This window comes from Macrobrachium nipponense, chromosome 35, assembly GCF_015104395.2.
Source record: "Macrobrachium nipponense isolate FS-2020 chromosome 35, ASM1510439v2, whole genome shotgun sequence".
Lineage (NCBI taxonomy): Eukaryota > Metazoa > Arthropoda > Malacostraca > Decapoda > Palaemonidae > Macrobrachium > Macrobrachium nipponense.
Window position 1 is genome coordinate 12,370,661 of NC_061096.1, and position 11,714 is coordinate 12,382,374.

Below are 11,714 nucleotides of genomic sequence, written 5' to 3' on the forward strand. Positions count from 1 at the left end.
AATCTCTGTCTACATTATAAAATCCATTAGAAAGGCAAACAGTGACATTGAAATAACATTTTCTTGTAGTGCTCCATTTTTAATCACTAATTCATCTAACAAAACTTCATTAATATTAACACTGCATGTGCTTTATTCACTGAAAATTTTAAATACTAGTTATAAATTTAAGAAGAATGCCATAGTGATGTTAGGCCTTCTAAAATATTGGTGCATGAATATTGTCAAATGCCTTTTCATAACTAACAAAAGCCATGAGAATGGGATTTCTAAGGTAACAAAGAGTAATGTCAATGAGATGACACCCCTTGGTGACAAAGATTGATGGTAAACAATGGAATTGCAAGCTAAGAATTGTGGTCAAAACTGGTCACCAAAAGCCTGCACTTTGTTCTGTCTTGGTAACTGTGTGATGATAATAGGTTTTTATAAACTATATTTAATAAACAAGAATAAAAAGATTTTAATATTATTTTGATGGTGTTTTTCCATTCATTGTTTTCCATTTATTAATATTCACTTTATCAGTATGAGCTAATTGCTTAGTTATGCAGACAGTTGCCAAATATATATCTTATTGTCTACCCCATATTTTACCCTTTCACTTTATAAAGATCTAGCCAAGGCAACATCTCACAGACATTCAGGAGAAAAACCTTCATACATCACAAAATACCTTAACAAAAATATTTGAATTCTACAACTCCCTTTTCTGAAAGCAGATTGTTTGTCTCAAGGTATTTGATTAATTTCTTTATCCAACCCATCGCAACTGATGTAAGTGTAACCACACACACAATAACAAAAGAGAGGAACTTCGTCCAAGTTCGTCAGGCAATGGTCCACTATCGGCAGCACACGAAACATGAGGACAGGAAGATAAGGGATAGCCCCGCAAGGTCGAGGCTCTGACTGGAGCATGTTGGAGGGAGGTTTGACCCAGAGTGGAGTGAGAGCGAAACCTTCTCGGTGGCCGCTCTTATTAGCTCATTTTACCCTCCAGCGGTTTTCGGATTAATCTTCAGACTTGGATGCTGACGCCTCATTTTCTGTAAAAGCAGCCAAGCAGCAGAAGGAAAACAAAGATAAAAAGAGAATGTGAATTGGAAATTGTCAGAGAGAAAGAGAAAGGCATGCCTTGCCTGTTTTTTAGGTGAAATTTACTTTACTGAATGACAAAATGAGGAATATATATACTATATATTAATGCTGAGGTAGAGCAAATTGGATATTAAAGGACATTTGTAGTTTAATCCATGTATATGAATCATGGTGATGTGATAAAAATTCATAATATTATATATATATACAGGTAGTCCCCGGGTTACGACGGTCTCGGCTTACGACATTCCGAGGTTACGACGCTTTTCAATTATATTCATCAGAAATTATTTCCAGGGTTATGACGCCAAGGTTACAACGCATGTTCCAGAGTTACGACGCCTACAAATGCTGATCTAGCAGATGAAATATGACACCAAAAATGCAAAATAATCAATATTTAAAGGTTTTTTTGATGAAAAATGCAATAAGATTTTGAATGCACTTAAAGCATTAAAAGTAAGGTTTTCTTAGGATTTTTGACAATGTTCCGGCTTACGACGATTTTCGGCTTACGACGCGTCTCAAGAACGGAACCCCCATCGTAACCCGGGGACTGCGTGTGTGTGTGTGTGTATATATATATATATATATCATATATATATATATATATATATATATATATATATATATATATATATATATATATAAATATAATATATATATACAGTAGTACCTCGAGATACGAAAGGCTCTACTTACGAAAAACTCGAGACACGAAAGCCAATGCGAAAAATTTTACTGCTCTACATACGAAAAGTTCTCAAGATACGAAAGGTTGTTGCTGTAAAGTCCCAAGATTCGCCCGAACCACCAAGAACAATTTTAAAATTCCCGCGCCGCCAAATGAGTAAACTCGCCACCATCCTCCCGCTCTCCCATTGGTTCCTGATGCTAGTCACCCCATAAGGTCCTGCTCTCCTATTGGTCAGCATCTACCCCTTGTGCTTTAAGTATTCTATTGGTAAAAGGTTGCTGTAAATTGAAAAACTTATTCATGCAATACATTTAATAAAAAAAAAACATTAGGTAAAGATAGAACAAAGAATAGAAATGAATAGTTATTATACTGTTTGGTAGTTTCAGTAGTTGAAGAGAGATAATGAAAATTTATGGCTTACTGTGTAAAAGTGATTGCTTGGCGATCGTTCGATACTCGTAAGTGCTGGATGTAAACAGACGTTTGGAAGCTTTTTTTTGTTTGTTTATTATAGTTAATGGTTACTTAATAATTATTTGAAATGAGTACATGCAATACATTTAATAAAAAAATTGTGAATTAGATATCATAAAATATAAAATAAATCAGACTGCCAACAAATACGTATTTTTTTAGAATTCTTCTTCTGTTTTATTATTACGGTACGGAAACGTATGTTTCATTATAGCTGTCAGTAACTCGGTATCTCCATTAGGTAAAGACAGAATAAAGAATAGAAAGGAATGGTTATTATACTGTTTGGTAGTTTCATTAGTTGAAGAGAGATACTAATGACAATTTATGGCTTACTGTGTGTTAGGAAAAATGATTGCTTGGCGCTCGTTTGATACTCGTAAGACGGGTAAGAGCTGAATGTAAACAATCGATTGGAAGGTTTGTTTGTTTGTTTGTGTATTATAGTTAATGATTAATTAATAATTATTTGAAATGAGTACATACTGATTATTTATACATTTTATTGGCATATTCTAAGCTTTTAGCTCTTAGGTTTAGATGTCAGAATCATAGACTAGGCTACAGTAGCAACTGCTTACATAGGCTAGGCTTATGTCTAAGGGAATATGCTAAAGTCTAATATATGCAGTAAAAAAATGGGGTTGAACATTATGCAGTTGAATATTACTCAAGTATGTACAGTATTTTGCCTGTTTGGAGTCATATTTCTTCCGTCGGATCGGCGTCGTAACCCTAGAACATGTGTTTTAGGCCTGGAATATATTTACTGGGGTGTTTTTGTAGGGCTTGGAACGGATTAGCCATTTTACATGTAAAATGTGTTCCAAGATACGAAAAACTCATGATACGAAGGCCGTCTCGGAACGGATTAATTTCGTATCTTGAGGTACCACTGTATATATATATATATATATAGTATATATATATATATATCTATATATATATATATATATATATATATATCTATCTATATATATATATATATATATTATATATATAAATTATTATATAATATGTATAGTGTTCCCCCGTATTCGCGGGGGATGCGTACCAGACCCCCCCCCCGTGAATAGTTAGAATCCGCGAATGTTTGGAACCCCTATAAAAGCGCTAAAAACAGCCTATTTTGTTAGTTAAAACTTAAGAAAAAACCACTAAAATTTTCATACTTGGTTTTTTTAATAGTATCACAAAAAGTGCATTTTATGATGAAATTGATCACAAAAAACCAGGAATTTGTGGATGTTTCTCATAGAAAAATACCGCAAATGCGCAAATTTTCCACGAATAATGCAGGGAAACGTTCCTGAGAGAAATCCGCGAATGTGTGAGTCCGCGAATCCAGAGAACGCGAATACAGGGTGTCCACTGTATATATATATTATATATATATATATATATATGTATATATATATATATATATATATATATATACATATATATATATATATATAATATAAATTTTATATAATATACTATATATATTATATATATATATATATATATATATATATACAGTAGTACCTCAGGATACGAAATTAATCCGTTCCGAGGCGGCCTTCGTAACCTGATTTTTTTTGTATCTTGCACCACATTTTACATATAAATTGCCTAATTAGTTCCTAGACCTACAAAAACACCCCAGTAAATTATTTCCAGGTTTACAACACATGTTCTAGGGTTACGACGCCAATCCGACGGAAGAAATATGACTCCAAAAAGGCAAAATACTGTACATACTTGAGTAATATTCAACTGCATGTAATGTTCAACCTCATTTTTACTGCATATATTAGGACTTTAGCATGTCCCTTAGCAATAAGCCTAGCCTATGTTAGCAGTTGCTACGGTAGCCTAGTCTATGTAAATATGTATGCCAACATATTTACATTATTTCGCCCTTTAACACTAGCTCAGACCTGCATGAGGACGAGATATGTATTTATCATGAGGATGAGACATGTATTTAACGTAAGTGATTTGATCCTGTTAGGGGACATGTATTCATCCGGAAATTACGCTTACGCCTGGGAATTACCAAGGGAACTTCAAGGTTTGTCCATGTTTTTGTTGTTATGGTAATTTCTCTTCTCCTTCTTCCTTTCGTTATGGTAATTTCTCTTCTCCTTCTTCCTTTCACTTACTAACGGAAGAAGGTAGAAGGATGGGCGTGCGGTGCTGATGTTGGGGGATCTCCTCTCACTTCGGAGGGCGGCGCCCTTGGATGTGTGAGGAGTATCCTTATTACTTTAATATCTTTTCCTTATTCTACAGACTAGTGGTGATTGTGTTTTCAGCAATATTGGTTGGATGCTCTTCGTATTGGTGATCCTAACCTTGGAATTGTACCTATGACTCATAGCATGTTGCGTACCGATCCTCGAGTGTGTATACCGATCCCCTGCTGATAATCATTTTCATTACCACTACTACCCGGGAGTTATGTCACTGGACGAAGCTGTCGTGCTGCCCTTTGAGGTTATCTACTCCTGATGGTAGAAGTCTGGCAGAAGGAAAAACCGAAGAGGAAGAGAGCTCGTCAAGTGTCATCATCCTCCTCTTTGAGATCATCATTTCTTCATGTCTCCCCCCTTTCAACTTTTAAGGCTTTGCCGTTAAAGAGAAGGTGGTCTCCCCCCCTAAGAAGTCTTGTCATGGGACTTCTAAGGGTCTGTCTCGCTCTGGTAAGACAGGTGGGTCTTCTGTGGGTCCTCCCGTTCCTTCGGGAACGGGGCCCATCTCTCCTTCCTTGGGGAGGAAGCAGACGGGGACCATGGAGGTACCGGCCACTACTGGTATCTCCTCTCCCGGTTCTGAAGGTTCCACCTCCAGACCGGAAACCGTCTCGGCCACCAGCTTGCGAGCGTTACTGAGTGTACAGTCACCTACGGGTGACCGTGCAGCCAGGGTCCAGACTGCGGAGTTCGCTCACCATGTCAGGACCCAGGCATGGAGCGGATGATGGTAGGAGTCGCTGAAGTGACTCTCGCCAGACCGGCGATCGCTCTCGCAGCGATCGTCCGGTGCCCAGGGTTAACGTGACATTCCCGCGGGTCCAGGCACGCAGAGACCGGTGGAGGCGGGCCATTTAGCCCTCTTTTAATTAGTTCTTTTCTTTCAGAGACAGCCCCACCCAGACAACGGTCGCGTTTGCGCGACCGAGCAGTCTCAGGGGTGGCAGACGCTTCACCTGCCAGGTAGGAGTTTCGTAGCCCTCCTCGAGGAAGCGTTCTCTCCACTGCTACTCCCGCAGGTCCCTCCGGACAGGTGCAGTTGGGCCGTGTTGCATCAGCAACTGCCCCAACTCCGTCCTGGATGGAGGACCTGTCGGTTGTCCTGAGGAACTGGCGAAGAGGAAGTCCAGGAAGAAGAGGAAGGTGTCGCCGTCGTCTTCCCCTTCGACTTCCGAGGCCCTCCAGCCGAAGAAGCCTCCTCCCCCCTAAGAAGTCTCGCTCAGGGACCTCTAAGGGTCTGTCCCACTCCGGTGGGACAGTTGGGGCTTCCACTGGTCCTCCTGTTCCTTCAGGAATGGGACCCGTCTCTCCTTCCGCAAGGAAGAAAATGACAGGGACCAGAGAGGTACCGGCTAACACCGATACCTCCTCTCCTGGCGTCAGAGGTTCTGCCTCGACGCCAGGTACCGTCACGGCCTCTCGTTCGTGAGAGGTACCGGTCACCTGCTGGTGACCGTGCAGCCAAGACCCAGGCAATCAAGTTTGCTCGGGGCCAGGATCCAGGCACAGAGCGCTGGTCCAAGCGGTGTGACGCGCTGTGAGGACAGGCCTCGCTTCCACCACGACAGCGGACTCTGCCCGTCCCCTGACCGCCGCTCCCACCAGGACCGGGCAGAGAGGGGGGACCAGCAGCAGCTCTTTTGACGCTCGGGACTGTCGCCGCTGTTCTCATTCCAGCTGCTCTCCCCGGGAGAGCCACTCGACCAGGCCTGCAGATCGATCGCCACCACGGGTTGGCGAGCATCTGCAGCCCCCCCCAGCACGCCGGTTCTGCCAGTGGGCGAGGGGGGAGTGTCAGATCTACCTCTCCTATCCCTTCAACTTCCTCGGGCTACACCGGGAAGAGCGAGGCGGTCAGGAGTGATTGCGAGGGGCACGCTCCTCGCGCTCCCACCACGACAGCGGACTGTGCCGTTCCCCTGACCGCCGCTCCCACCGGGACTGGACAGATAGGGGAGCCAGCAGCAGCTCTTCTAACGCTCGGGACCGTCGCCGCTGCTCTCGGTCTAGCCACTCTCCCCCGGAGAGCCGCTCGACCAGTGCAGCCCGATCGCCAGCAGCTCTCCTGAAGAGACTGACGCTCCGTTCTTGGTCCAGCGTTTCCCGCAAGAAGACCGCTGGTCCAGACCGGCAGCTCAATTGTCACCGTGGTTGATGATCGCCCACAGTCCTCCCAGCCTACCGGCTCTGCTGGTAGGCAGGGGAGGAGCTCTTGTAACAGCTCCCTTGACATAAGAGACCAACGCTCCGTTCCTTGGTCCAGCGTTTCTCCGCAAGAAGACCGCTGGTCCAGACCTGCAGCTCGATCGCCACTGTGGGTTGGTGATCGCCTGGAGTCCTCCCAGCCTACTGGTTCTGCTAGTAGGCAGGGTAGGAGCGTCAGGTCTCCCTCACCTGTCCCTTCAACCTCCTCAGCGGAGTGACCATTACCACCGTTCACGTGACGGTCCGGCTGGACCACGCACACAGAGACCGGGGTGGGCTCCCCCTTTGGTCCTCTTGAGAGGTTTCGACCTCGACGAGGACTGGGAAGCGTCAGAGGACGGTATCGGCTCTCTCCTGTCAGGTGCTCGCTCAGCCCCACCCAGATGACGGTCATGGTGGCGGCAGACGTTTAGCCTACAGTACGAGTTCGTAACCCTCCTCGGGAAAACGTTTTCTCCAGACAGTAATGTTTTCCTAGACTCTGAGCGACCATCACCACATGGTGATGGCTGCCCGTACTCGCTTCTCCGACTGCTAGCACAGCTGGGAAGGCGAGCAAGTATCCAGTCTTCCTCCCACTTTCCCCTCTCTCCCTATGGCTGCGAAGGGAAGGGGAGGGATCCTGCAGATCGTTCTTCGTAGGATTCCACGTCGGGGACTGCGTTCCTTTGGGGGGACCTTCGGGTCCTACCGGACGCAAGTCCCCGTCGTTGAGGAAGGATCTTGCCCTATCCTCGATTTCTACAGGAATTGGGAGGACCACCACCCGACGATCCTCTGATGAATTCGGTGGGGGTTTCGCCGAGTGCTTAGAATTCTTCGGAGTTTCTGGCACTCTCTGAGTGTTCTGGTCTTCTACGATCTGCAAACACTTGGGCGAAACCACGGTTCAGAGTGGGCGAGATGAGAATCCCAGATAATTGTTACTACGATAGGGCTCGAATTCCTGGAATTTCTAAGCGTTCGAGAGAAGCACTGCTGCTGAAGGAAGAATATCTCGGGAGGGGCTCAGCCTGGATGGACATGACGGTCCATCGCCTCAGTATGCGGCCAACCCCGGGATAGAGAAGGATGGGTGTGAACATCCTGTTCGGCTCGAACTATTGTCTTCGGTATCCTGTTATCACCATAGAAGTCTTCCTTCGGGAAAACTTCTTCACTCTCTTCATTAGAGAATGAAGGGTGTCGGCTTCCAGTCCTTATTCTTGTTCCTCGAATGGAAGAGAATTTAGGATGGAGGTCTATGTACAGGAACCTACAAATATACTACGTATATTCCCCTCGCAACATGCTTCTGTTATCAGTTGAATTGTCCGAGGTGTAGGCACACACTGTAGTTAAGTCTACTGCTTGTGACCGAGACAAATATTATCTTCTTAATTGAACTGCAACTCGGGACTGCCCTGCAAAACCTCCCAGGAGTTACCAGTTTCGATTTTGAGATACTTATGGTATTGTTGCAACAACACCTCAGCGTTTGCATTCACCGAAATCCGTTTAGATTAAATGCAAATGCTCGAGAGTATTTTTTTGCGCTCGATGGTTCTAGCTGAATGCATTCCTTCTTGGAATGGATTACCTGGCAACTCAGGATGACAAGAGAGCGAGAGCTAGCGGTGTATGGGCTGCGGCCAGTACCAGCTGGCTCTCCGAGATAACACGGTCGGATTATGTCTCTCTCTGCAATGATTGACTACCGAACCGAATCTCTGCCCAGCAATCACAGACTTAGGTCTCTGGTTGGCTGGAATTCTCACATACGTGAATGACCATCTCTACTGTATCGCCTTGGACATTGCGAGAATTTTCAGACAGAGATATCTCAATAGACTCGCTATCATCTTTCTGTTTACCACACGGTAAGAGAAGTCTGTAGCCTAGTCTCCCGCTGCATCACACCTGCCGCTACAATAATGTGGAATGATTTCTTCAGACATCTGAGTTTGTCTTCTAAATATAACTCGTTTTTCGTAGGTATGCAATTTTTCATTGTTCACCCCGAATTGTAATGTATAACGGAAGACATCGCCTGTTCCCCGCCCTGCCAGCTCTACTTCCAAGTATATAGATGTCCTCCCTGGATAAAGCTGGGAAGAAGATGATTATTCAGCCCATGAGAAGCGGTTCTTCAGGCAGTACAATCCATGTGTTTTCATTACTGAAAAGCGCTGTGCTTTCATTGCAACTGGGACTTCTCACTGAACAGCAATGAAGTAGCGGTTTAGTGTTTTCAGTCCTTTGTAAATCACAGGGATTAAGCCATCATCGCGGGTTGGTGTCATCGGCGGGACTTTTCTAGTTCAGAATCTTGAGAGTTACTTCTCTCGATTCGGCTGTGAAGACGTAGGTCGGCATTTAACTATCACCTTCGTCTTCAACGGCACATAGTGTTGTTTCTCCTTAGTTGAGATTCAACTACTATGAGAACTGTCTTGCCATCAGGACCTCGGTCTCTAGAAGGCAATTGACTTTCGCCTGTTGGGCACATGCCTTGAGAGAATCATCATCTCGCCTTCCAGCATCGGTGGCAACAGATAGACGATTTGTACGGTCTCTCGGCATAACCCTTCAAAAGGCGAGGGTCACGTGACTACATCTCGGATGCCTGGACAGCTCGCCTCAGTCACACAACCGAACACAGTCAGTCGGCAGCTGTCAAAGCGTCCAGGACCGTCACGAGCTACGCTGTGGACTTTGTATCGGTTGTTCCAGATCAGTTATTACTTCGTCCTACTAGCGTGTTCCAGTACCCATAACGATCGACACCCACCATGGAGTGTCGGTGTCTTTATCCACTGCGGAGACAAAGAGACTTCGCCGCAGTGGGAGATGAAGAGACTTCGCTGCAGTGGGGTACGAGACTGCGAGAGACTTTGCTGCAGTGGGGTACGAGACCACGAGACACTTCACTGCAGTGGGATAAGAGACCACGAGACACTTCTTTCCCTCCGGGACTGCCCACAGGTCCTTGGAACCTCTTTTTCCCTGGACCAGTGGTGGATGCTTGCAAGATGTGTTGGCTTACCCAGCTCCTTGACAGGACAAGTTGCATCTCGTCCATGGTGTGCAGTTGTAGAGGTAAGAAGGATGCGAGAGTGACTGGCTCTCCCCCTTCCTCGCCTTGTCTCTCCATTCCTCGTCCTTCGGGTTGAGGATAGGACTCGAACTCACACTGGCTGGTCAGACAATTGATGCGGTAAGCCTGTACATTAGCATCCTTTTTATGTTTCTTATCAGAATCATAGAAGCAATCCCGCTCCTTCCTCTAGCAAGGGGAGGAAGGAGACTGACAATAATGCAAACCCTTCCCAGAACTTTGCATTAAAGTCTCCGACGCCAATATTCTTCACAGCCCTTTTTCGGATGAGTCACGATCCCTCACTCATTTCGAAAAGGCCCAGAAGTATGACTCTTGATCACGCAGCTCCTATATTCCGATCAAGTTGTCAGAGGCAGCAGGGCACTCCTCCTCACTCTTACGACCAGGAGGAGTAGCCTAGGTGCGCAGAACTCCAGTCAGTTCTAGAGGCTCACTCAGATTCCTCCCACCAATCAGTGAGTCTTCCTAATGTTAAAGGACCGAAAGGTTTGTATTACGTATCGGAACAAATAACAATTTGTCAAAAATTGTATTTTTCCCAACTATAAAAACCTGAGGTCCTTTAACAAATATGCCCACCTCATGCCACCCCTCAGTCTGAACCTGGGCCGAAAGGCAAAGTGGAGTGTTTACATCCGGGCAGGCTAGCCTGCCCCACGGTAGTTACTGCCTAACCACCTTGTTCAAGATTCAACGGCCGTAATCCAGCTACGCCGAAAGTATATTCCTATTGTTAAAGGACCTCAGGTTTGTATAGTTAGGAAAAATACAATTTTCGACAAATTGTTATTTTTCATCATGTTAAATTTAATGTGGAATTCTTTTTTCTTTTAATGGGAATTGTTACTGCTGTTATGTACATACAGTAAATGTTTTTACTGTCTCTTCTCTCCTCAACAGTATAAACAATCCCTCCCTCTGTCTCAAGTCAGCTGTGCATCTCCAAATTTGTTCATCTTTTATGTTAAATTTTATTGTGAAAGGCTTTATTTTTCTATTTTGTTGAATGTGGTTATCATTAAACTATACTATCTGACCTACCTGGCGCTGCCCGGGAAAACTGTGAATGACAGGCTACAGGTAGGGGAGGGAAGTGGAGGGAAGAGGGGTGGGGAAGGGGAGGGAGAAGGGAGAAGTGAAGGGAAAGGGGGATGGAAAAAGAAGGGAAGAGGGATGGGGTGGTGGAATTGGGAGGGGGAGAGTGAAGGGAAGGGGAAAGGGAAATTACGTTTCTCTATTAGAAGAGAAAAATCATCCCCGCTGAACATAAGCCTGTCTCCCTCTTGATAATAGTCAGAACTTTTATCGATTGTATGAAATAAACTGCACAGCAAAGCGGAGGAAAATCGTGCAAGAATCTGTCTTCAGCAAACTGCACTAATTCGTAGTGAATTCAGTATAAATGAATGTATGTACTGCTTAACTCACTACTGTACCATACGTCAGAAATTACCCCTCCCTCTCCCCTCCCCCTACCCATAGCCTGTTATTCACAGTTTTTCTGGGTAGTGCAGTGTAGATCAGCTAGTATATATAAAGCTATAAACCAACCTCGATCAAAGCCCTATCCAATGGTGTTTGTTTGCTTTAAATCCGTCGAGCTGTTTAGCAGGGATTCAATAACAGACAGACAGACGGACACACAACTCCCATTATAGTTTGATATTGTGTTTGCACTTGAAGTTAATTGTAATGAAGTAGATACAAGCGGTGTATATGTGGGATGTATTAATTTAATTCCCAATATTCCTTATGATAAAATACAAACAAACATTTTAATATACAAACTGGAATTTGGAACAAATTAAATTTGTATATCAAGGAGCCACTCTATAATATATATATATATATATATATATATATATATATATATATATATATATATATGTGTGTGTGT